This window comes from Sapajus apella, unplaced genomic scaffold, assembly GCF_009761245.1.
Source record: "Sapajus apella isolate SASKATOON/1434 unplaced genomic scaffold, GSC_monkey_1.0 scaffold222, whole genome shotgun sequence".
Taxonomy (NCBI): Eukaryota; Metazoa; Chordata; class Mammalia; order Primates; family Cebidae; genus Sapajus; species Sapajus apella.
The window spans coordinates 235,006-259,994 of NW_022437162.1; the positions used below are offsets into that span (position 1 = coordinate 235,006).

The following is a 24,989-nucleotide window of genomic DNA, read 5'->3' on the forward strand; positions in this document are numbered from 1 at the left end:
TTTTTTTTTTTTTTTTTGAGACAGGGTCTCGCTCTATTGCTCAGGCTGGAGTACAGTGGTGTGATCACGGCTCGCTGCAGTCTAGACCTCCCAAGCTCAAGCGATTCTCCTACCTCAGCCTCTCAAGTAGCTGGGACTATAGGCAGGCACCACCATACTTGGCTAAATTTTTTTTTATTTCTAGTAGAGACAAAGTCCTGCTTATGTCATCCAGGCTAGTCTCAAACTCCCAAGCTCAAGCAACCCTCCCGCCTTGGCTTCCCAAAGACCTGGGATCACAGGCATGGCTCATGTCTCTTATTTCCTCCAAATTTAAAACTGTTCACATTCAGCATACCTGATTTCAGCAGAGCTTCTTTTAATATTAATATTTCAAAATTACTCTTATTACCTCTTCCATACTCATTCTATTAATTGTTTCTCATCAATAATTACTGGAGGTAAGCTCAGAAAGTTATCTCCATCTTCTAGAAAAGGATTGTTTTGTGGGGAGCACACAGTTTCCCGTTGGCAGTCCGCCCCCAGCCCTGGGTTGGCTTCCGAGGCTTCGCTCAGCACCTCTGTAACACTTGCAATTTTGGCTAAAACTAAATGGCTAGAGTAATTATTTTGTCACTTGGGTTTTATTACCCAATGGCCACAAACAAGACTACAGGTATTGATCGACTTACGACCTATGCAACTTACGACCATTCGACTTTACGACCACAATCGCTAGCCACAACTGCTCCGCGTCTGGCAGCGCCGATATTTTTCATCAAACCCCTCCCAATAAACTTCTTATACATTTCGAAGCAATGGACCCAAACATCGAACGATTTGCAAGGATGGAACGGATGGCGCACCACGTGTTTCGCCCGTATCGTGAAATTTTTGAAGAAAAAAAGAGACATACAATTCAGACAAAGCTCACCATGTTTATGAAAAAACCAACTCCGGTAACCCCAACTGCTGCCTCAGATGACGACATCAACGATCCGCAGCCAAGCACCAGCGGCCAATAAAATATTTCGTACATGTTTATAGATTTTGATATGTTTTGCAATTGGGAAAATGTTTCCTATGGTATTTTTTACACCGGTATTTTGTATTTTTGTATGCAGTTGTATTTTGTAATTTTGTATGTTTTGCAAATATTAAACCAGTTGTACTGGTAATGCAGTGTTTTACGTAAACCTGACGAATGTAAAAATAAGAAACAAAATGGTGTAGAGATGATACAAATGGCATAAAATGAACAAAGAAAATTATGATACATGACAATAATGAAAGAAAATTATGATAAAATATGACTTAAAGATTTTTATAACATCATTTCACAGTACTGTACATATAGCCTACTCAACTTACTAACAAATTGTGTTACGACCGGTCTGTCGGAACCAATCGTGGTCGTAAGTTGAGCACTAGCTGTACTGGATTCTTCCTTTCTTCACATTCTGAGGGTCTTGTTCGCTCTGCTTGTCTCTCTTCTCCATTTTTCTGAAAAGACTTTCATTTCGTACCTTCCCGTGGCTTCTGGCAGGAGGGAAAAGCCTCAGGGTTTTTGCTGGGCGCATGACATGCAGGACGCTGCAGTGAGAAGAGGTACTGGGATTGCAAAGGTGAGGCGAACAAAAATCAAGGGTGAGGGTTTAACTGTGATGTACAGATAACGACAAGCTCAATACCTTCAGGAAAACAGTGGGCAGGGCTGCCCATGTATCCCGCTCGCAGGTACGGGCAAAACCCTTCAGAGCGACTGCCTCCGCTGCTCGCCATGAGCTCAAGGAATCAGGGCTCTCCCCTCACACCTCATCACCCCCTATTTTCCCAGAAACAACACTTTACAGATGAAAGAATGGCATGGAAAGAAATGAGTTTGCTTCTCTTTCTACATGAAAATGTCCACAATAGGATCACATCAGTACCTGTAAGAGCCACACTAATTTAGCAAGACCCAAGTATATACTGAAGTCAGCAAGCAGAATGAGCTTTTGCTACCAGATCGATAATTTCAAAGAACATATAATGCAGTGGCTTTGTGAGCAAACACTAAAATTTAACAGTCCACAAAAATGTTTTACTACACATCTCCAAACCTGTCTAGAAGATGGTAAAATCAACAATAGCCTCATGTTTAAACTAGAGACCAGCTACTTTAAAACTCAAAAAATTATAAATATGCTATATAATATTAAAAGACACTTTGGAGTGAGAGAAAAATCAAATAACCTTCATTTTGGAAGACTTACTTGAAGCCAAATTAAGAAGCAAGCTCTAAACTTTATATTTACTGAGAGGATAAATTGATAACAAGGTGTTCAAATCCTACAGTCTGCAGTTCACTTTCAACATGGACAATTTGCTGTGTAATAAATGTAAAGTAATCTTGGGGAGTTGTGGGCAGGAGGCAAATCCGGGTTCCTTAATGAAGAACATCCTGAATGATGCTTAAATCCAAGCTGCGTAACTTCCCACATGCTGAGGATTAGAGAATTTTAAAGATACACTAACATAAGTATCCAGAATGCCCCATAAGTCTTTGGCCATAAACAAAAAGACAACTAAATGATTTCATTTCCAAGCTCAGAAGATATTTTCCTGGCAAATCAAAACAAACACATTTAGCATCTACTTGTATGTTACCGCAACCCACTAACTGGAATCTTAAACTTAGCTTCATGGCAATATGTTCTAGGATTTTGAAAAAAGAAAGAAAAGGTACATCTAAAGCAATAAATGTAGCTTCATTTGAAAGGAAAATATTAAACAAGTTTTTTAGAGAAGTGGATGACATTTCCTTTCCTTATTTCTGTCTTTTCAGGTAAACACATATTCATTTGCATGTGATTGTCTGTGTGTGTGTGTGTGTGTGTGTGTGTGTCCCTTAGAGGAAAGCATCTGTATAGATACACAGAAATATTTTTGTCCCCCAAAGATTTTACAACTGTTTTGTGAGTAAAGCCCCACAGATTCTAGAACAGATGTCACTACCGTTTCATGTATCGCTTGTTTTGCGCGTAGTTATAGCAATGCCAGAAACATGATGCCAATAAGATACTTTTCATGCCTATTTGTTGGCCTTCCTTTGCGCGTGCACGCACGTGTGTGTGTACCCACAGAATGGAGGTGAGTCCAGTCATTTTGTAATTTCTTTCCTCTTGTCAATTAGCAATTTGCAAATAGTGTTGAAACCAGCCCTGCTTCTTCTTCAGAATTAAAGTTTGTAACCACAATGTAGCAGCATTCAGTCATTCTCTCAGAGATAACAGCAGTCTTCATTAACAAAATGTGGGTATTCACTTATCCCCTGCAATATGTAGTTCTTTGTGGCGTCTGTGCGCATTGATGCACAGCACATCTTTTTATCTTTCCTTTTTTCGTTTCAGACTTCCCCCACCAACGTCATATTCTGGTTCCCAGAAATAGACAAGTAGTTCCCATTAAAGTCGATGGTAACCAAACATGTCTAAATGTGGCTTTCATTTTTTAAGTGTTCAAAGTTTTGGTTTGTTTTGCCTTTTCTCCCTGAAGAGCTTATTTATGTTGAGCTCTTCCTGGGAGCTGATCTAACTGCTAGATTCACCTCAGAATGCACACAGTAGTCATACATGCAGTTAATTAAATCCGTCTTCTTTCATAAGGAAATGAGAGGTGTCAAATGTAAATGTCTTCATGTGCAGTTGAGTAGTCTTCTAATTTCTCATCCCAACAATTTCTAATACTGATTCTATATTCAATCATCAAAATAACTGAAAAACCAGGAGGTTCTTCAATAAGCTTGGAAGTTTATTGCCCAAAGTACATGAATGTTAATGTTTCTAAGTCACCCTTTTCTTTCTTTGAAAGGTTGGTAATTAAATACCACATACTATGTCTCTTTTTATATAAAATAAGAGAAACCAAAAAGAGACTCGTGTATTTCTAAACTTATCATGTTACGACAGGCTCTTCAGTCTATTACATTTCAGATGAATCAATGATATGACCATTTTTTTAAATAAAAAAGGATTATATTGAACTTTAACCCATTTGCTTCCCTGTTTTCTAATAATTTTATTATAGCCTGCACTTTTTATTCATGCTTCCACAATCCTATCAATTCAGATGATTTCCATAAAATTGGTACTTTCTACTTGTCTATTTCTAAAACTTACTCTCGGAACAAAGGAGCATCTGCCTGCTAAGGTGATGGTTACTCATGAAAAAAATAGAGGAGTAGGTGGTTGGAGAGACACGCAGATTTTAGACAGTTGCCTCAGACAAAGAACAGGTGTTTTAGCTCTAGAATTTGGGGAATTCACTTAAAATCGAGCACTTAAATCACAGACTTAGCCATTGCCTTTATTTCTGCAGTCAGGCTCTTAGAAGGGGAATGGCGTAGCTGCTAGCCTTGACAACGCAGAGTGGAACTGACAGCAGGAGTAACTGCACAGAATGTGTTCTGTGCTTAGAACAATGTTCAGTGCAGTATCTTGCTACCAGGTCTTCCTCTAACCAGGCTCTTTCTGTTTTCTGAATATTATTTCTTTTCAAATTCTGTTTTTTTGTCCTTTACTTAATTTTTTTTTTTTTAGACAGAGTCTGGCTCTGTCTCCCAGGCTGGAAGTGCAGTGGCACGATGTCGGCTCACTGCAACCTACGCCTCCTGGGTTCAAGCGATTCTTGTGCCTCGGCCTCCCAAGTAGCTGGGATTACAGACCTGCATCACCATGCCAGGGTAATTTTTGTGTTTCTAGTAGAGACGTGGTTTCTCCATGTTAGCCTTGCTGGTCTCGAATTCCTGGGCTCAAGCAATCCATCCGCCTCAGCCTCCCAAAGTGCTGGGATTACAGGTGTGAGCCACTGTGCCTGGCCTATTTAATTATTTTTGATTCAACACAAAGTTCCCTTTGTCACAGGCTTACTGAAAGAGAGCTATGGGTACACCCATCTGCTGCCGAGGTACATGTCCACACAGCAGGCTCATCTGTGTGGTGGGCAGCATCGCAGCCCCCCAGATGCCCACATCCTAATCCTCGGGACCTATGAACACACTACCTCCCATTGCAAAAGGGACTCTGCACATGAGATGAGGGTATGAACGCTGAGGTAGGAAGGTTAGCCTGGGTTCTCCGGGCGTCTGCTTCAAATGACACAAGTCCTTTAAATCACAGAACATTTCCTGGCTGTGGTCAGAAAGAAAGAAGTGGCTAAGGACAAAAGGTCCAAGAAAGGCAATGATGCTGGTTTTGAAGATGGAGGAACGGGGCTTCCAGCTTCGAGAGGTCACTCACATTCCTTGTGTTGAGTTAAGGAATGTGAGTGGCCTCTAGAAGCTGAAAAAGGGAAGGAGGTGGATTCTCCCCTGGAACCTCCAAAAATGCACTGCTGATGCCTGATTTTAGCCCAGTGAGACCCTTGTCTGACATCTGGCCTACAGAACTCCAAGATCATACAATTGTGTTGTTTTAAGCCACTAGGTCTGTGGCAATTTGTTAAGGCAGCAAGAGAAAATGAATAGACTCTCGCTGTCACCTGACCAAGGGAGAGTGCTTGGCATGTGGAGTCTGTTAGACCTGGATTAAAACTCCACCTCCACTGCAGACCAGCTGTGTGTCCTTACGTAAGTCATTTTATCTCTCTGACCCTCTTTTTCATCATTTGTAAGTTGAAGACTACATGAATACAACGGATTATTTCAGAGGCGAATGCCTTGACCATAGTGGTGTTTAATAAATGAAGGCTTTCATTACACATCTTTCTCTCTTTTGCTCTCTCATGAGTCCACCATCCAGTCATGAAATTCTTTACACTCCCTTTCTCACTCCATTTTAATGTAAGTTCAATTTCCTTTGTATTTTTCTTCATTCCTTCAGCCTGTTGCTCTCTCACTGATCTTCCTAAGAGAAAATTATCATTAAGCCACTCTCTCAATCAAAAGCCATTAGCAACTCCCGGCCCTAAAATCACATTCCATATCTTTGGCCCAGCGTTCAAGGACCCCATTGGCTGGCCCCATTCCATCCCACAGCCTCACTGAGTGCCAGTCCATTTCCTAGAGTGTGACGCCCCCAACCCAGGAGACCAGTCCCCAGCCTCAGGAACACCTGGCAGATGTCAGCGTTATCCACAAGCTCCCTGGCCAGCTAGTGTGGAGATACCCTGTGACCTTCTGCCCTGCTGAGGTTGGTCTGCCCACTGTCTCCAAACCTTTGCCTCTGAAGTCTTTTCTGCTTCTCCAGGTAGATGCTCCTAATTCCCAGCCTGTCTCCCTTTGGGTTCCTAACAGGGCTTGCCATTTGCCTCTCTAAACTGTGAATCGCCTTTGATGTGTTTACGTGTTATCTCCCAGGTAGCTGGTCAACCCTTGGCTGGTAGGGCCACTTCCCTCTTTGAAATCTCCACAGGGTATCTACAGAACATCCTCAAAAAAATATTCCTCAGCTGATGACCATCCACTTCTATCTGAAGTTCCCCCAGGCAGACAGGTGCTTGCAGACAGGGGTCTTATTCTGTTCTCTCTGTTCTCAGAGCCAGCATCTTGCCCTGGTTGGCTTTCCTCTCCACAGGGCGTGCTCCACATGTATCTCCCCATTAACACACCTAATAATATCAACTCTAAGTCCTTCATATCATCTAAATACCCACGTGAACATTTCCCTGATAGTCTCAACAATGTCCTTTAAAGTCAGTTTTTGAATCTACATCCTGACAGTTCACACATTGTGTTTGATTGATTGATCCTTTAAGATCTAGGAGTCCTGTGGTGGGCAGGATAATGGCCCCCAAAGATGTCCATGTCCTAATCCATGTTACCTGTGATATGTTACTTCACCTGGCAAGGGGACTTTGTGGAGCTGAGTTAGGATAAGGAGCTGGAGATGGGACAAGTAGCCAGGACTACCCAGGTGGGCCCAATCTAATCACACACATGCTTAAAATTAAGGAACCTTTCCCAGCTGAAGGGAGAAGGGTGTGAGGGACGTGTCATTACTGGCTCTGAACATGGAGGAAGGGGCCATGAACCCAGGAATGCAGCAGCTGCTAGAAGCTGGAAAGGCAAGGAAACAGCTTCTCCCCTAGAGCCTCCAGAAAGGAACTCAGCCCTGCAGACACTTCAATAGCTGCAGCAAGTCCATGGGATTTCTGACCTGTAGAATTGCAAGATCACACGTTGGTGTTGGTTTAAACCACCACATTTGTGGCAATTCGTTACCACAGCCATGGAAAATGAATATACAGCTTTTAAAGAGGGACTGAAAGTCACACTGAGGTGTAAGGTTGGTGTTGGGCCCAGGGAAAGGGGAGAGTCTGGCCGAGATGCCTGGGGAGGGGAGGCTGGGCCTGAGAGGAGAGGCCGAGGTGCCAGGGGGTCCTTGGTTGCCTCTGCCCATTCCCCACGGGCCAGTCAGGCAAGAGAGAAGAGCTCGCCCCACTCCTGCAGAAGGAGGATCAGGCCGCCTGCCCGCTACACCCTTCAGCAGCCTCCCCTGCACTTGCAAGGTAGTCATACCTCTTCCCAGGGCCCACGCACCACGCCCCCTTCACTGCTCTACTCTGTGCTGGGCTCTTTTCTGTTCCTCTCCTGGGACAAGCTCCTTTTGCCTCAGGGATTCCTTCTGGCTGGTCCCTCCGGCCATCCCTTCTCCACCAGCTACTTACTCATTAGCTCCAGGTCTTAGCTCAAGGGAGGCCTCCCCTGACCGCTCCGTCTAGAGTGTTGCCCCCCAAAAAATCACAGCACTGTGCTTATGGCACTTGTCTCAGTCTGTCATTACTTCCTTGAGGGAGGGGCCTGGCCTCTCTGACTCACCACTGGGTATGGCCACACATTCAACAAATACTCATGGAGAACTGGGCACCACGCTAGGCGCTAACAGACTGTCACCACCTTTCCATGGCATGCGTCGCAGCAGGGAGACAGGCAGGACAGCGACGGCAGTGGAACCAAACGGCTGTGAGGAAAGGACATACAGCAATGGCACCAAGAGGTGTCCCAGAGAGGCAGCATTTGGGGTGAGCCACAGGGAGCTGGGGTACAAAGCCACTCAGATTGGCCACAGCCTCGAGGGTGAGTGGGAATCGAGGGCACAGTGAGTGTCCCAGGCAGTTTCAAAGTGATGGTGTAGAAAAGGGCAGTGCCTTATTCTGGGGAAGGCTGGGCCACGTCCAAGGAGTGGAAGCTGCAGGTAAATGGATTCAGGCTCAAAACAGGAAGGAGCCTGGCGACTGGCAAGGGCACGCTAGATGCTAAGACTGGGTGACGCCCACTGCCTTGGGCCAAATGTCAGGTGGGAGGCAGGTGGCTGTGCAGGCTTCTCATCTTTTAGGCTCCGTGATACTCAGTTAGGCCTGCTCACCGGGACAAGGCCACACAGATAAACAGCACCAGCAAATTCCCAGCATGAGAAGGGCTATTGGAGACATGGCATTCAGAACTACCTAGTGTGCAGTGAGCGTGGTTTGCTAGTGAAAGCTGTCTTCCCACTGTCAGGAGGACCCATTTGTACCTGAACTTCACCACTAGTCATGTAAGAAAGCCTCTATACCTGGTTCCTCAATGTCCCCGTTTAGCAGACTGCATCAGCAAAACCATCCTGCCATGGGGATTAACTGACAGATGTGTCTGGACTTCCTGGGGGGTTCTCCATGGACAGTACTGTGACTGACTCGGTGCGGGGAGAATCCCTAAATGTAGCATCTGTTGACACCCCTACCCTGGCTGATGGGTAGTTGGGAAGACGTGTGCATAGCTGGCACTGCGAGCTGGCAGGAGCTGCGCCAGCACCCCTATTGCATGCGAAAGTCAAGCACTATCTTCAGTTCCCTGAATCCTGTGTGGAGGCAGGACAGCAAGCTGATTAAGAGGCTGAGATCTGGCTGGGCATGGTGGCTCATCCCTGTAATACCAGCACAGGGAGGCTGAGGTGGGTGGATCATTTGCGGTCAGGAGTTCGAGACCAGCCTGGCCTGCATGGTGAAACTCCATCTCTACTGAAAAATACAAAAATTAGCCTCGCATGGTGGCAGACGCCTGTAATCCCAGCTACTCAAGAGCATGAGGCAGGAGAATCTCTTGAATCCACCAGGTGGAGGCTGCAGTGACAGGGGTGGGAAAGGGGCTGAGATTTTCAGCTGAACAAACTTGGGCTCAATAGCAGCTCCGCCTCTTACCAGTCATATGACCTTGAGCAAGTACAAATCCTCATTAGTAAACAGGAAAGTATCTTCTGCTGATGAAACATTCACCCTGTTCTAAGGACTTGCCATCTCCTAACTCACTTCATCTTCACAGTAACCACAGGTTGGTTTGACTCTCATTTGCAGTTAAAGACAAAGAGACCAAGACACAGAGGAAGTCATTTGTGCAAGCCCCTATGGCTTGCTCCTGATAGATCTGGAATGTGGACTCAGGTGGCCTGGTTCTGGAGCTGAATTCTGAACTACCTATATCATCCCACCTCAGTCCAGGAAGAGAGTGTGTCACCTGACTGCTCAAGATACAGCGCAAGTCCTGGAGCCTCTTAATAGTGAAGGTCAAGGTGCAGGACCTGAGAGGGTGTTAATCAGCTGCTTCCATTTTTTCCTTAATATTGGGAGACTAGATTTTGCTTGACTTCTGGGACCCGCTGCCATCTTGCTTTTCCTCCTGCTTCGGCTCTCAGCCTCCTGTGTAGCTGGCTTTTCCTTCTTGACTTTTCAAGCCCATCCTTGTATCTCTTATATATCAATATTCTCTCCCTAGATAATTTCACTGAGACCAATGGCTTAAATCCCTTATAAATACTGATGGCCCCAAATTCCTATCTTTAGCCTGGGCTCCTGCCCTAGAGGTCACAAATCCAACTGCCTAGTGGATTTCTCCACTTAGATGTCTAATAAGCATTTCAAAATCGCCCGAAGTGAAACTTGATTACCAACCCCAAACCACTTTTCCCCGAGGAAATGGTATCCCCGTTCCACCAGTGTCTCAGGCAAAAACCCTAGCAATCAGCCTCACTTGCTTCCATTCTCCCTCATCACCCACATCAAACCCATTAGCAAGTTCTATTGGTCCTTTTCTGAAATGCACTCAGAGTCTACTCACCACCAGCTCTGCTTTGGCTCTAGCCCAAGCCACTGTCATCTCTCTCGGAGGCCCAAGCTCTACCTTCCCAACTCACACCCCTGTGTCCATCCCTACTCATCCAAAGCTAACCCTTTGCATATATCCAGAGTGATGTGTTTGAAATGTAAATAAGAACTGGTCGCTAGCCTATTCAAATCCTCCAAGAGCTTTTCACTTCTCTTACAACAAAAGCCAGACTCCTGACTACAGCCCCAAAGTCCTATATGATCCTGCTCCACTTGCAGCTTCAGGATCATCACCTGCGATGTGGTCCCAGTCCACAGATCATCACCTGCGATGTGCTCCCAGCCCCAGGATCTCCAGCGCATCAGCCTCTTGGCTTTTAGAACTCCCTGAGTTCACTCCAGTCTCAAGGACTTTCCTGTGATTTTCCTCTCAGTTCACATGGCTTGCTCCCTCACTTCATGGAGGTCTCTTCTCCAATGTCCCCTCCTTGTGACCCCTGGATCTAAAGGAGTCAAATCACCCCACTCATACCCTTATATTCTCATAGGTCTTCACACTGCCTCGCTTTTAGCAAAATTTCTTAAAATTTTATTGCTTCCTAAAATTCTATTATATATTTAACCATTTACTTGTTTAGTATCTGTATCTCCCATTAGCAAGTAAGTTCTGTCAGGCGTGGTGGCTCACGCCTGTAATCCCAGCACTTTTGCGGGCGGATCACCTGAGGTCAGGAGTTCAAGACCAGCCTGAGCAACATGATGAAACCCTGTCTCTACTAAAAATACAAAAATTAGCCAGGCGTGGTGGTGTGTGCCTGTAATCCCAGCTACTTGGGGGGCTGAGGCAGGAGAATTGCTTGAACCCGGTGGGCAGAGGCTACAGTGAGCCAAGATCATGTCACTGCACTCCATCCTGGGCAACAGAGCAAAACTTTGTCTCAAAAAAAAAAAAAGAAAGAAAGAAAGAAAAAGAAAATAAGTTCCATGAGGGCAGGAATGTTCTGTTTTATTCATTGCCGAATATTAATTGTAGATCCTCCATACTTATTGGCTGAATGACTGAAAGAACGAATGAGTGGTTAAAAACAGTACCCATGTGCAAGAATATCTAGCCACCTCAAAGCCACCTCTTACATACATTAGTTAATTAATTTTCATTAATTTAATGAAAATTAATAGTTTCATTAATTTTCAGAAGTTTCCTGTGGAAATTAGGGAGCAGATTATGTCCCCTGTTTATTGAAACCCAGAACTAACGATTCGCTTGATGTTTAAAGAGAAATCAGTCTGGAGTAAGCAGCTGCTGCCCGTTGGTTGGCCTTTCAAATGAAGTAAGGTAAGTGTTATATGTCCCTAAAGTGTTTTAAATTTATGTCAATTATATCGTCACAACTTTGGAAGAAACTTTATTGGGACTTTAATTTTTTTTCTAGTAAGTATTTTTTTTTAAACTAACACAAATGCAAAGTCACTCTCAGGTTCAAGAAGTAAACTATATCTTCTTTTAGCTACAGCTAAAAGGGAAGCACATCGCTAGTAATACCACACTTGATTTGGCAATTTTTAGAAACTCCATTAAAAGTATTGTTTAAAGTCTATACTTAACCATTTCAAAGAAGCAGCTAGTATCCTGATTTCTGCAAAACATCTTCATTAAGACAATGTAATCATGCAAAGAGATTTACTCTGTGTTTGAATAATATGGTCACAAGTGGTCCCCCTTACCTACCTCCACTCCCAAATGAGAAGAAATTTAGTATACTCATGGGGATATGAGTTTGGCCTGCCAAATACTTTTGAAAAAAATTCTCCTAAATTGTTTCTAGAAACTTCTAGTACTTTAAGAGGGTTGACACATTCTAATATAGCCAAACACAGTTTTTTTTTTTTCTAATTGCTTGGCTGCAAATGAACATGTAACGTTAAAAGCATAAGAATTTATTCCATGATCAGTGATGGACTCCTAATCCATCTTAAGCTGCATGCATGACAACTGGCATTTCCTAACGTGTTTTACGAGACAGAGAATTTTTTTAAAAATTTTTGCCTAAGGGTACATTCCCTTTCAAAAGCAGAATATTTTCTTTTGCTTTCTCAAGATATCATGCTAAACTTCATTCTTGGTGGTTCATCTATTAAGGAGGCAAAACAAAAGGGAGAATCCATGACAGATTTATAAATTTGGGGCAAAATGTAACACAAGGCATTCCAATACGCAATTTCAAATCGAAAACTTAACTTGGGCAAGGGACGTTATATCAACTAACAGCATTCTTTAGAAATGCCTGACATTCAATTGGATAGAATCATATATTGAAATAGATTGTAGGCATATTGTGAATATTTTTCCTCTAGCATCTGGTAGTATCAAAGCCCAGGAGGAAAAAAAAGAGTGACTGTGCCAGAATTAAAAAGCTGCCTCTTTGGATAAATATGTGGAAAGGATATGAATTAAGTTATCAAAAGGATAGAAGAATTTGCTGAAAGCAGGAGCGGGAGGCCATTTCTAAAAGCAATAAGCTATTTGGAATTTGGCAGCATGCAACTTAGTGCTTTGTATGGCTAGTATTATTACCCAAATAAGGGTAAAATGACCTTTCAAAGGAGGAAAATGAACGAATGAATACATGCATAGAAAGCAACAAGGCAATATCCTGATTTGTAAATGTAAGTAGTACTCATAGTATTTGAGATGTAATGTGGGATGAGCCCCAAGGGAAATCAGGCATCTTCTCTATGAAGAAGCCTTTTTGGATTTGAAAAAAGTATCGGCTGGGCTCAGTGGATCATATCTGTAAACACAATGTTTTGGGAGGCTGAGATGGGAGGACTGCTTGAGGCCAGGAGTTTGAGACCAGGTTGGGCAACACAGTAAGACTGCCTTTAAAAACTAAAAATTAGCTGGATGTGGTGACATGTGCCTGTAGTCCTAGCTATTGGGAAGTGAAGGTGGGAGGAATGTTTGAGCCCAGCAGTTTGAGGCTGCAGTGAGCTGAGATTGCTCCACTGTACTCCAGCCTGGGTGACAGAGTGACACCCTGTCTCTTAAAAAAAAAAAAAGTAGTGACTTGTGATTTCTGTGCCCTGGATACTAGTTAAAGTAAGCTAACTGCTAAACAAACACTCAAGAATCTCAATGTTTATGAAAAGCCCAAGTGGGTATTCTTGGGCAGTGGACCCTGGTCAGTCAGGCACCCAGACTCCTTCCATCTTGTGACTCTGCTCTCCTCCAGGCTAGCATTATGGTCCTTTCCTTTCAGCCAATAGAAGAGAAAATAAAATGGAAGGTAGTACATATTAGGATATTATGAATGAAGAGTGAAAGCCTTCATATTCCATTGACCACAACCCAGTGACACAACCACACCTAACTCCATGAGTGGCTTAGTAGTGTAGCTGTGAGCTGAGAATTCTGAGGAAGCAGGTGTGAATAATTAGTTTCTACTGCAAGTGGTACCATGGCATTGTACTCACTTCTGAGACAGAGTAAGACTCTGTCTCAGAAAAAAATAATAAAAAACAAAATAATATAGTAATAAAATAAAGCTTAAAATTGTGTTTTTTTTTTTTGTTTGTTTTGTAATTTTGTGCTTTTTTGTTTTGTAGTTTTGGGCATTCTGTTTTGTGTTTTGTGATTCTGAGGAATTTCTGTTCTATCCCTCCACGGTAAATTGTAAGTTCCTAGAACAGGACAGAGTTAGGTCTTATGTGTCTTGGTATCTATAACACTAACACTGGTATGGAGTTGAGGCTCCATTCGTAGTCAGTGGATGTGGCTGCCTGGCTCACAAAGCCCAGCAGGGTGACCTGGAGATGTTAAGACTGGTGTTCTGTGTTTTAATATTGCCAAGAAATACTTGCATTTTTCTCCCCTCCTCAAGATGGCCTCCCTGTGAAGACACTTCCAGAGGACACAGGGACCACATGCTAACAGTGGGCAAGGGGCACATCCTTTGTCAACTCTCACAGTGTCTTCAAGCTAGGAGAAGCCTTCAGAGGAAGGCGTCCTCACACCCTTCATCTCTAGAAGGAGCTCCTAGAGGGGGAGGCTATGTTCCTGGAAGAGAATAGGGTGGAGGGTTTCTAGTGAAACCCAACCTCAAGAATACAAAGAGAGCCAAACTCGAACCAGACGTCCTTATCAGCCAAGAGAGAAGTCAGAAGTCCCAGGTGAGTGAGCAGGACTGTAGAACTTTAAACAAATCCAGAATCTTATTCTGTCTCCATTTTGTTTCACTTAAGACAGGAACAGCCCCCGTGTGAGTATTCAGGGACAACAGAGGAAGGGGTTTCTGCAGGGCTGCACTCCACTTTGCAGTCAGGCTGGGGGAAGATGAATCCTAAGGAAGAGATGGCGGCAGCAGTCCCTTATTCTTTTTTTTATACAAAAGTACAAAACAAAAACCAAAATCACAAAACACAAAACAAAAAAGCACAAAATTACAAAACAAAAAACACAATTTTAAGCTTTATTTTATTATTATATTATTTTGTTTTTTGTTATTTTTTTCTGAGACAGAGTCTCACTCTGTCACCCAGGCTGGAGTGCAGTGGTGCAATCCTGGCTCACTGCAACCTCTGCCTCTTGGGTTCAAGCAATTCTTCTGCCTCAGCCTCCTGAGTAGCTGGGATTACAGGCGTGTACCACCACACCCGGCTAATTTTTTTTGTATTTTTAGTAGAGACGGGGTTTCACCATATTGGCCAGGCTGGTCTCGAACTCCTGACCTTGTGATTCGCCTGTCTCAGCCTCCCAAAGTGCTGGGGTAAGCCAATAAAGCTGGCGCTTTATTTTTTAAAACACAATTACCATCAAAGAAAAACAGATAAATTGTACCTTGTCAAATTACAACTTATGCTCTGTGAAAGACTCTATAAGAGGGGGAAAATGACAAGATACAACAGGAAGGAAATATTCGAAGACTACATATCTTGACAGAGGACCAGTATCTGGACTATATAACGAACTCTCAAAACTCAACAGTGAAAACAAAGAATCCAGTAAGAGAATGGGCAAAGGGCAGGAAGAGACATTTCACCAAAGAGGATTTACGGATGGCAAATAAACATGAAAAGATGCTCACCATCACTAGCTATTAAGACCACGTTATACACCATTAAAACAGCTGACATAAAAAGTCGTGACACCACTCTGTGCTAGAGATTTGGGGAACTGCATCCTCATCCACTTCTGATGGGAATGTAAACTGGTTCAGCTGCTTTGGAAAAATAGCGTGGCAGTTTCATAAAAAACCAAACATATACTTACCATACAGCCTAGCTATCATTTACCACAAAGAAATGAAAATTTATATCCATACAAGAACCTGTACACAAAACTAGAAACACCCAAAATATCCCCAAACAAGTGATGGGTTACACATGGAGGTGCATCCATCCCGTAGAATACTACTCAGTCATAAAAAGGCAGAAACTATTGATACAACTTGGCTGGACAGGAAACTGAGTGAACAAAAGTCCATCTCAAAGAGTCACACTATTACGATTCCATTTATCTAACATTCTTAAAATGATAAAAGCATACAGATGGAGAAGAGATTCATGGTTGCCAGGGCTGGGGATGGTGGGGAAGCAGGGGCGAGGGGAGACTAGAAGGGCATGACAGCGCGAGTGAGAACCTCCCGGTGACAGAGAGTTCTGTATCTCGATCACTGCAGTGGTTGCACAAATCTTACACCTGTGATAAAATGGATCAGAACTGCAACAAATGTGTTCTAGTAATATGAATATCCGGGTTTAGGTACTGTCCTGCAGGTCTGTAAGATGTAACCACTAGAAGAGACTGTGTGCAGAGTACATGAGACCTCTCTGTATTATTTCTGCCATGCTCTGTGAATGTCTATATCTAAATGCAAGGTAAAACAACAGCAAAAGTAGAACTGTGCTTTTGGAAAAAATAGTATTTTACATTTTAAAATTAAATTAAATTCTTTTCTTTTTTTTTTTTTAAGACAGGGTCTCACTGTGTTGCCCAGGCCAGTCTTGAAGCCCTGGCCTCAAGTGATCTTCCTGACCTGGCTTCCCAAAGTGCTGGGATTACAGGCGTGAGCCATTCTGCCTATTTTTAATTTTAAAATGAATAATTCTCATTGTAAAATGTTTAAGAATATTTCAATGTTAAAGGAAATTCACCCTTCAATCAACTCCAGTCTCATGTCACAGAGAAACTACTATGAACAGTCGGGTGTGGTTTGCATTTTTCCAGGTATCTTATTCGTTATATTCTCATATACACATATATGGACTTTGGTTTTTTTTTCCCCAAATGGAATCACTATGCTAATTCTTCTGCAACTTGTTTTTTTTAAATGTAAGAATAATACATCTTGAACATCTTTTCATGATACCATAAACAGCTCTCATTCTTTTTAATAGCTGCATGGCATTGCATTGTATGTCTGTGCCATAATTTATTTAATCAGTCCCATAATAATAAACATTTAGATTGTGTCCGGTTCTTGCCAAAAGTGCTGCAATGAATATTCCTCTACAAACATTTGTGCAAATACTACATCTATAGGACAAATATATGCTTTTGATAGATACTGTCAAATTGCTTTCTTAAAAATTTCTAACAAGTTGTGGGTAAAAGCAGCTTTAAAGAGAACAGGAGGGCAGCTGCATCCCCAGGACCTGGAAGGGAAGGGACCCAAAGTCGCCTCGCTGACCACGAGGTGGCCCCCTGGAAGAGCCAGGGCACCTCCCACCTGCACTGGTGGGGAGGCCAGGCTGATGGGAAGTTAGCAGTCGTGTTCCTTTTCCTCCTGCCTCTGGGCGGCTAGGGGACACTTCATCTTTATCAGGAAATGAAGTGAGATGCTCTAACATGAGAGGATCTATCTTCCCACCCTCTGGGAACCGACAGCAGCATTGGCCTTCCCTCTCAACACACACTGGGACATCCCCATGAGCGCACACACTGGCTAGGGCATCCAACGATGGGTTTTTAGCCACCATCATCCAATTTCACTTCCTCGTTTCCAACCACTGACCCATTCCGGAAACAATTCTAGTTTGACTCTACACTGGACTAGCCTGGGTGCAAAGTGACAGGACCCTCCCAAGGAGGACCCTGGGCAAAATCCTAAAAAGGGCCTGCCATACACTGCATGAGTGTTAAACTAGAGAAAGCAAATGTTTGCATACTCATATTGGCTTACAGGAATTCATGGGTCCAGGATCATTTTGGGAAAGAAGGATAGGATTCTGTGACATTTGCTAAAAGGAGACACAAGTCTTAATAGGGTTGAGGGACACTGATCTGGTCCTGAGCTCCTAGTTGCTCAGACACTGGGGTCTCAGAGAGGTCATGGTCCACGTCACAGGGCTGAGATGCCCCACCTGGCCTTGAACCCTGGTTGTCTGTTTCCCGAGTCTGAGTTGGTGGACAGAGCAAGGACAATCGGGCTGAAGCGATGGCTCGGGGTTTGTGTTCACCCAGCCCTTTCGGGACACTGTGTACCTGCACTGTGGTGGGAACGCAGGTGGAAAGCCGGGGCCTTCCGTGGGCGCTGGGGGACAGTGCGGAGCGCAGGAATGTTCCCACCGCCACGTGCGCGCGGACAGCGGGTGCTCTGAGGAGGGACCTGCAGCCTGGCCGGGGCTGGAAAGACTTCCTGGACGAGGGCTAGCCCGCGCTTTCCTCAAGGATGAGCTGGAGTCGGCCCCGGGCGCAGGAGCGAGGTGCCGGGCCAGTGCCTAGCAGGGTGAGGGCCTGGGCCAGCAGCAGCTGCCTTCGTGCAGGGACCGCGCAGCTCCGTGTCCCCGCAGTGGGAGGGCGGCGGGCAGGGCCCCGGCGAGTTAGGCCGCAAGCATCTGCTGGGGCCGCCACAGCACCACCCCACAGACGGCCACTGAATCAACAGCAGCCGATTCTCTCCGGGTTCTGGAGGCCGGAAGTCCAGGAGCGAGCGGCAGGATCGTCCCTCCTTGGCCTGCGGGGGGGCCTGCTGCTCTGCGTCCTGACCCCCTCTTCTGAGGACACCAGTCAGGTTGGATTGGGGCCCACTCTTATGATCTCATCTCCACTTTACCTCTTTCAAAGATTTTATCTCCAAATACAGCCACATTCTGAGGTACTGGGGGTTAGGGCTTCAACTGATGAATTACAGAGGTGGGGGCACAGTCCAGCCCATAACAAGGCTTTTGTGTCATTTCGAGGGGCACAGGCTCTCCCAAGCACCAACTGGAACCAGGACAGCAGCCAGCTCAGATTTGTTTTTGGAAGGCCTGTCTGCCCTGTGGCTGGGGCGGGGCAGTGGGATCCCTGAAAGAAGCCTGCAAGACAGACTAAGCTCCCCCTTGACTAAGCCCCCAACCACTTTTGCTGGTTGGCTCTCTGGATTCCTGAGGCCCGGGAGGGCTTAGCGTAGGGGTGAGGAGGGGAGAGGCCTTTCCCAGGGGGCCCCCTCACTACTCCTGCCTCTGGGGAGGAGCTCTGCAGGGTCCCTGTCTGGACCCAGCCCTCTGGGGACCTTCTGCAGACTCAGAAGGGAGCAGCACCTTCCCTGCAGGGACACAGGGAGCGCCAGATACCTTCCAAGATGCAGTCCTGGACAAAGGTGACAGGATATGCCAGGCTTGAGGAGGCAAAGGATCAGTGGACAACCATATGGCCTTCAAACCAGCCCAGGTGGGTCACTTTGGGTGCATGGATTTGGGAGCTGTATGAATTTAGACATTTTAAAACACATTAATAAGTAACGAACTTACTTCTTTAGGCACAGTATTAGAAATATTGGAAATACATTAGAAGTAAAGTTATTAAACCAACTGGAGATCTTTTTAGCCAATATCTTAAAGACATTTATGACTATAGTGAAAACTTATTTTCAAAATACTGTGATAGCTGTATGGCGACATAACTTAGGGAAATTGCATGCATTTTTATCTTATGTAGTTTAAAAATATTCTTCTGTGCAGATGTCCATAAGTTTCACCCTATTGCCAAGAGTCCATGGCTCAAAAAAAGTTAAGAATCCCTGTTTAACCAAAGTTATGGATGAAATGACATGGCATTCAAGGAGAGGAAACTAAAGACTCATTTTATCCTCTAGTAATAAGACATTTGAGGGCTAGGACAGGGAAAGAAAAGCAAAGTATTGGTATTCTTCTGATGACAAGTGTCCCTTGATTTTCATCATCCTTCTGAGCCCAAGTCACAAGTCTGAAAACCTTTATGATGCTGATCATCTCAAAGACCCCTCTGCCTTCAATCTTGGATGTATTTGAAACCTAACAATGTGTGCCAAACCTGGAGAAGGCTAGGGAGTGAGGGATTTTGCTAACGTCACACAAGTGTATGTGCTGTCTCTGCTCCAAGCTGACTAGATGCTTCTATTGTTATGTATCGAGACATCTCAGGGTGTGGTTGCCCTAAAGGGGACAGTGAGGCAAGAAGGTGACGGCATTTGTAGTTACCAGCCACCCTCCTGCTCTTTTAGGATGTTTGTGTATACACACCCTAATGCCAGCACAGGAGGATGTGAGACCGGGCCCAGGAGGAATCTGTCCTCACAAATACCAAAGGACCCAGTTATCTGTGTGCTGATCCACATGCTGCCAGACAAAGCCTGTAGTTGGCAGGCATCGTGCCACATTTCTCTCCCGAAGCAACCCTATAAACATAAGCCTTGGACAGCGCCTTCTCATTTCCAGCAGCTCTTTCATAATTTTGTGCTTTCTACTTCTTGAGATGTTGTCTTGGCTCATCCCACTTGAACCTACGGCCGTCAGCTTCTTTAATAGGGGTGTCTCTAAAGAACTGCCCTAAAATATGCTTTTCCAGTGCACTTAATGTCTTTCCAATTGCATCCAGATGTGAATAGCTGAAGGAACAGTTCTCAGGACTGGACAAGATGACATAAATCTTGCAGCTGACAGAGATCCCACTGAGCTCAGTTGGGGAAACTCACAGAGAACTTCTTTGGAGCCAGAAAAGCGGCTGGGTATAAAGACAGATGTGTACACTTGGATTCAAAAAAATATGTTAAGAGAGAAAGCGTTCCTCTAACACAGTGCCTCCAAATACGGCTGAGGCATGAGCAGGCTGGGCTGCTTCCCCCAAACTAGATCAAAGGAGGTGACTGAAAAGGCTTTGGAGAGAGCAGACCAGCTCAGCGATGCTTACTGGTCTCCTTAATTGCTCTTCTCAGGGTGAGGAAGGTGGGCACTCCTGACAGACCTTGCTGGAGGAGAGCAAGAGCTGTTTGTGCAGCTGAGGGCTTGGCTTTTATTTTTTTAATGATCAGGTTTTGTACACTTTCCAGAATGTTCCTTTTAAAAATAGTATATTCTTCCTTCTCTTCTCCAGATGCTAGGAAGTGCAGGTTCAACCCAAACCGTGTCTATTTCAAAGGGACAAAAATTCCAGAGCCGGAGTTAAAGGAGTTTGCTGGCATGCCGTCCAAGGACTCTGAAGGCTTTCGTTTCCTTTTACTCTCCTAAGTAATTTTGATTTCGAAGGCTGGAAAACAAATTCCATGGAAGGATCAGCTTCTGCAGGATACAGCATGGAGCAGGGCAGGGCCAAGCCAGGATCAGGGCAGACCCAGTCCCTCAGACAGGTGCCGCCCTGGACGGACAGCTCCTGATGCATCCAGGGGCTCACTTTCTAGCGTTTCAGGTTCCCAGAGGAGAAATTGAGGGTTTTCTTTTTTCTCTCAAGAGGCTCCTTCCAATTATCCACTGCCTCTTCTCTAACCCCTTTCTCTCCCCATCACGACACCCAGCTGTGTGACAGAGGACACAGGGCTTTTCTGTACACTTGCTCTGAGGCAGTTCACAGGGGCCATTTACAGTGCCTGGTCAGGGCCATTCTTGCAAACCTCGCTGGGGCCCAGCCCACCCAGTGCCGGAGGAGCCCTGTCCTCCTTCGCTGAGACCTTTTGCCTTTTCCTGCCATGCATCCCACAGAAAGCCTGATGATGATGCATTTCGTTGACAATTTTATGACCCTGGCCATTTTCCCCGAAACGGTATCTTTACAATGGCTCCTTGTGTTCAGGTGGGTGAGAGCAGAACTGTGCTCCTCCCTCTGCTTCCTGTCGCTGAAGGTCTCTGCCTGGAACAATCACACTGAAGCAGCAGAAAGTGAGTTCTCGATCAGAGAACTGCATACATCACTTTGACCACTGTTAGTTTCCATCCTGAGATAAAAGCCCAAAAATATTTTTTAAATTTATGCTTTACATCTTTTAGTTGGGCATTGCTTTTCTGAGCGAATTCTAAGTATTGTAAAGATGTCTTCAAAGATAGACAACCTCGACTCTAAAGAAATTAATGCAAATTACAGTGTATCTCGGTGACATACTAATTTATAGCACCGTAAAGGTACAGTTCAAAGCTCCAACGAGCCAGAAGGAAGTTGGTGGATTGATGGTTTGCAGTAAGAAAGGTTTAGAAACAATAAAATGTAACTAGGATTTTTAGTTTGGAAATGAACTAGGGGTCCATTTGTTCCACGTTACTGAGTTTTTAATTTAGATCTGCTGTTAAAACCTAATGCATTTTGTATTTGTGGCTAGTAAATGACTCTGACTCGATGTCTTCAAGGAAACACTGAGAAAGAACAGGCATAATTCTCAAAGATAAGACTTGCAGCTGCAGGTTTCTTAACAAAAAATATAATCTCTAGATCTCACCTCTCAAATGTGGTTACAAAGCAGAAAAGTAAAAAGAAAGAAAGAAACAAAGAAATGCCTGTGATTTTTTAAAAAGAGATTGGCAATTATTGTCAAAGGGAAAACACATTTCCTTAGAGGCAAAATTCACTTGTAACAGCATCTAAAATATTACGCTTTATTTTCATGAACTATTGCTGGCAATTATTAATCCCAAAATCTGAATTTGAGTAAGAATGTAAAAGCTATCATTTGATGTTACAAACAACAACTACATAAGCACATCTTCCCATTTCTTTGCTCAGTATTCGTGTCATTTATACTCTATATGGACACCTAATGTGCAAATATATTCGGCAAACACACTCTAGATTCTAAGAGCTGTCTGGGAAAAATCAAAGGGCACTTTGCTACCTACCCAAACCAAACTGGTGAAAATTGGCACAAGTGCTTGGGTGCTTTGAGGCCTGAGTAGCTAAACCAGTTTGAAAATAAATACCTTTTTTTTTAAACTCAGAAAGAGAAAAAAAAGTCTTAAGAGGCAATTAATTTCTTAGGATAGGTAGATTTTTGTTTTCAGTTTTATACCAACAAGAAATATAAACTCTAGTTTGGTAACACAAATAACATCTTTTTTAAAAAAGATACAAAGCTACTGATCGGGCATTTTTCTTTATTGTTTTAAGAAGGCAAGGCTGGGCACAGTGACTCATGCCTGTAATCCCAGCACTTTGGGAGGCCAAGGCAGCAGGCGGATCATGAGATCAGGAGTTCAAGACTAGCCTGGCCAACATGGTGAAACCCTGTCTTTACTAAAAACACAAAAATTAGCTGAGTATGGTGGTGGTCGCCTGTAATCTCAGCTACTCGGGAGGCTGAGAATCATTTCAGCCCAGGAGGCGGAGGTTGCAGTGAGCTGAGATCACACCACTGCATTCCAGCCTGGACGATAGAGCAAGACTCCATGTGGGAAGGGGTGGGGAAGAAGGCAAATGGCAAATGTCCTAGGTGTGGGTAAGTGTGCCCTCTACCGGTGATGACACCAGTTCTCTGAACTGACGACTTGCTCCAGCAGCCACTCCACTCCGGAGGGCTGAGCTTCAGGCTGTCACGTGGATGCATGGCTGCATAGCCAGAAAACAAGTGTGCCCTTTTACTAAACGTTGTGTTCCTTTTAATCAAGACCACCTAATTCTAAATACATTTTTTCCAAAAAACTCAGAATATTAGACTATTTAAAAATTATTCTTAATGAATGTTATCTTTGAAATAGAGGTTACTAAAATTATTTCTCAATAGAGCAAGCTGTGAAAAAGGAATTCTGTTCCCCAACCTGGCAGTCACAAATTCTGCACTATAGGCTGTTAGTTTTTAAAACGCCACACATTCATATCATTGTGTTTTACAACACATGCCAAAACATTAAACAGTAACTGTGATATGACACCGACTGGACAAATTTAAAATTTATGGAACCCTGAATAATAATATTTCTTCCTGGATTATCTGATTGCTGAATTCATTTGCAGCTATAACCTAATCTTTGCAATGTTAAGAGAACCTACCCTCAATTCGCAGTTACTTTTGCTTTTTGATAATATTACCATAAAATTGGATGTGGAAGACTTCTTTTTTGTGATCTGCATATTTGTATGGAGGGATACTTTCTCAATCCCTGAATCAGAGGTGGAAACACACAAGGGCAGTGAAGATTAGGACTCATAGAATGGGGTCCTGGGTCACTCTGTCCGAACAGGACATGCCAATCATTTATCCATCCACTCTCTTCTTCAACACAGAAATAGCAATAACAGGCCATGATGATATCTTCCATTTGAATGGCATTTTCCATTTTCTTATTTTTAAAGAGAGAAGAATAACAGTATTAGGCAAGGAAGAGACTAACGAGGGTATTCTTTCAAAGGTGATTCAATATGACTTCAGCCTACTGAGCTGCAGAGGTTACAGACGTATGGTCTGTAGATGTATATTAACACACAGAGATCATAGCTTTAAATAACTTTATAGTAAAGCCACAGTGGGACTGTGGCCCCCACAGGACAATGGTGCCCAGTGAGAGCTGCAGCCTGTGCAGGTCTGGGAGGTGGTGGCTGTGGAGCAGTTGAGTGGACCCACTATTAGGAGAGAGAGGTGGTTTACGCAGGACCTTGGAGTCCAAGCCAGCTCATGGTTAGAGACAGGATTCAGCTTCAACTGGAGACGGAAACATTTAGCCAGTTCATCCTATGCAGTGTTTGCGGCATGATCCTAGAATTCTACCATGTGCAAGCCTACCAAAAACATGCCTTGCTGCAGGCAGCAGGGCCATATGGACCCCATCTCTTCATACAAAGGTGCAGGTCACAGAGCCTACTGTCTGCTCTGCGTGGCTGGCTCTGAGCCTCACAGCTATCTGATGGTAGGGAAGTTTACACTTGCAAAGGCTCAGGAAGGAGAGGTTGTGATGTTGATTTGGGGAACTTAGCAACTTGGTCTCTGGTCAAACTACTACTCTCTCAGGGGCTGTGTGGCTAAGGCGGAGGACTTGAGAGCCAGGAGTACAGGTTGGGAGTCAAAGGCCATCATGTTTAGGAGGCTCACTGTTGTTGCAACAGACACTGAAAGAAGACCTCCTTTGACCTAGAGAGACTGTAGGAACTGTCCCCACTGGGCTCTGGGGCAGCTTCAGCTCAGGGCAGGTCAGAGAAGCCCAAACCAGGAGTGTGAGGTATGTTCACAATCCCCAGAGACAGGCCCGGGGGTGCTCTGTGCCTCTGCTGAGATTATTCCCCATCCCTAAAAGGCCTTTCCCTCTTATCGTCACTGGAAAAACCACCATCATTTCCTCCCCTAAAATGCTCCCCAAATTCCCTGAGTGTCTGTCCTTTGCACTTCCAGAATGCTTTGCCCATGTATCTGTTACAGTTTTTTTAAATCACACTGATAATATGTGAGACTACAATGTGTCTCTGTATGCCACCTGGCCATGGTCAAGGGACTCCAGGTACATATCTCTCTAGCCCCAATACAGAACCTAAAACATAGTTGATGTTCAATATATATGAGATGGATGGATGGATGGATGGATGGATGAGAAGCTGAGGCTTAGTGTCTGAGCGTGTCATCCAAATCAAAGTTCACTGGCTGTTTTCAGAGTTTAAGAAGATAGGTTAAATGTTAGGTCCATATCAGAAAGGGATCCATGTACTGGCATAAATGAATGACGATGGGACATGCTCTTCAGTGGGCAGACTCAGGCTTAGCAGCGAGACCAATACCCTTAAAACTGTCAGATCTGTGAACAGCATG

The 24,989-nt window shown here is 44.2% G+C and overlaps 1 protein-coding gene and 1 long non-coding RNA gene across 22 annotated transcripts in view; both read right to left on the reverse strand.

Moving 5' to 3' along the window:
- STAU2 (staufen double-stranded RNA binding protein 2) overlaps positions 1–24,989 on the reverse strand; it is a 342,658-nt gene that overhangs the window by 13,263 nt on the left and 304,406 nt on the right. The gene's annotated exons all lie outside the window — the stretch shown is intronic.
- Positions 4,856–8,896, reverse strand: LOC116544580. Its single transcript, XR_004265958.1, has 2 exons — positions 6,096–8,896; positions 4,856–6,060 (listed from the first exon to the last, which is right to left on the reverse strand). It is a non-coding gene; the product is annotated as an uncharacterized LOC116544580 (long non-coding RNA).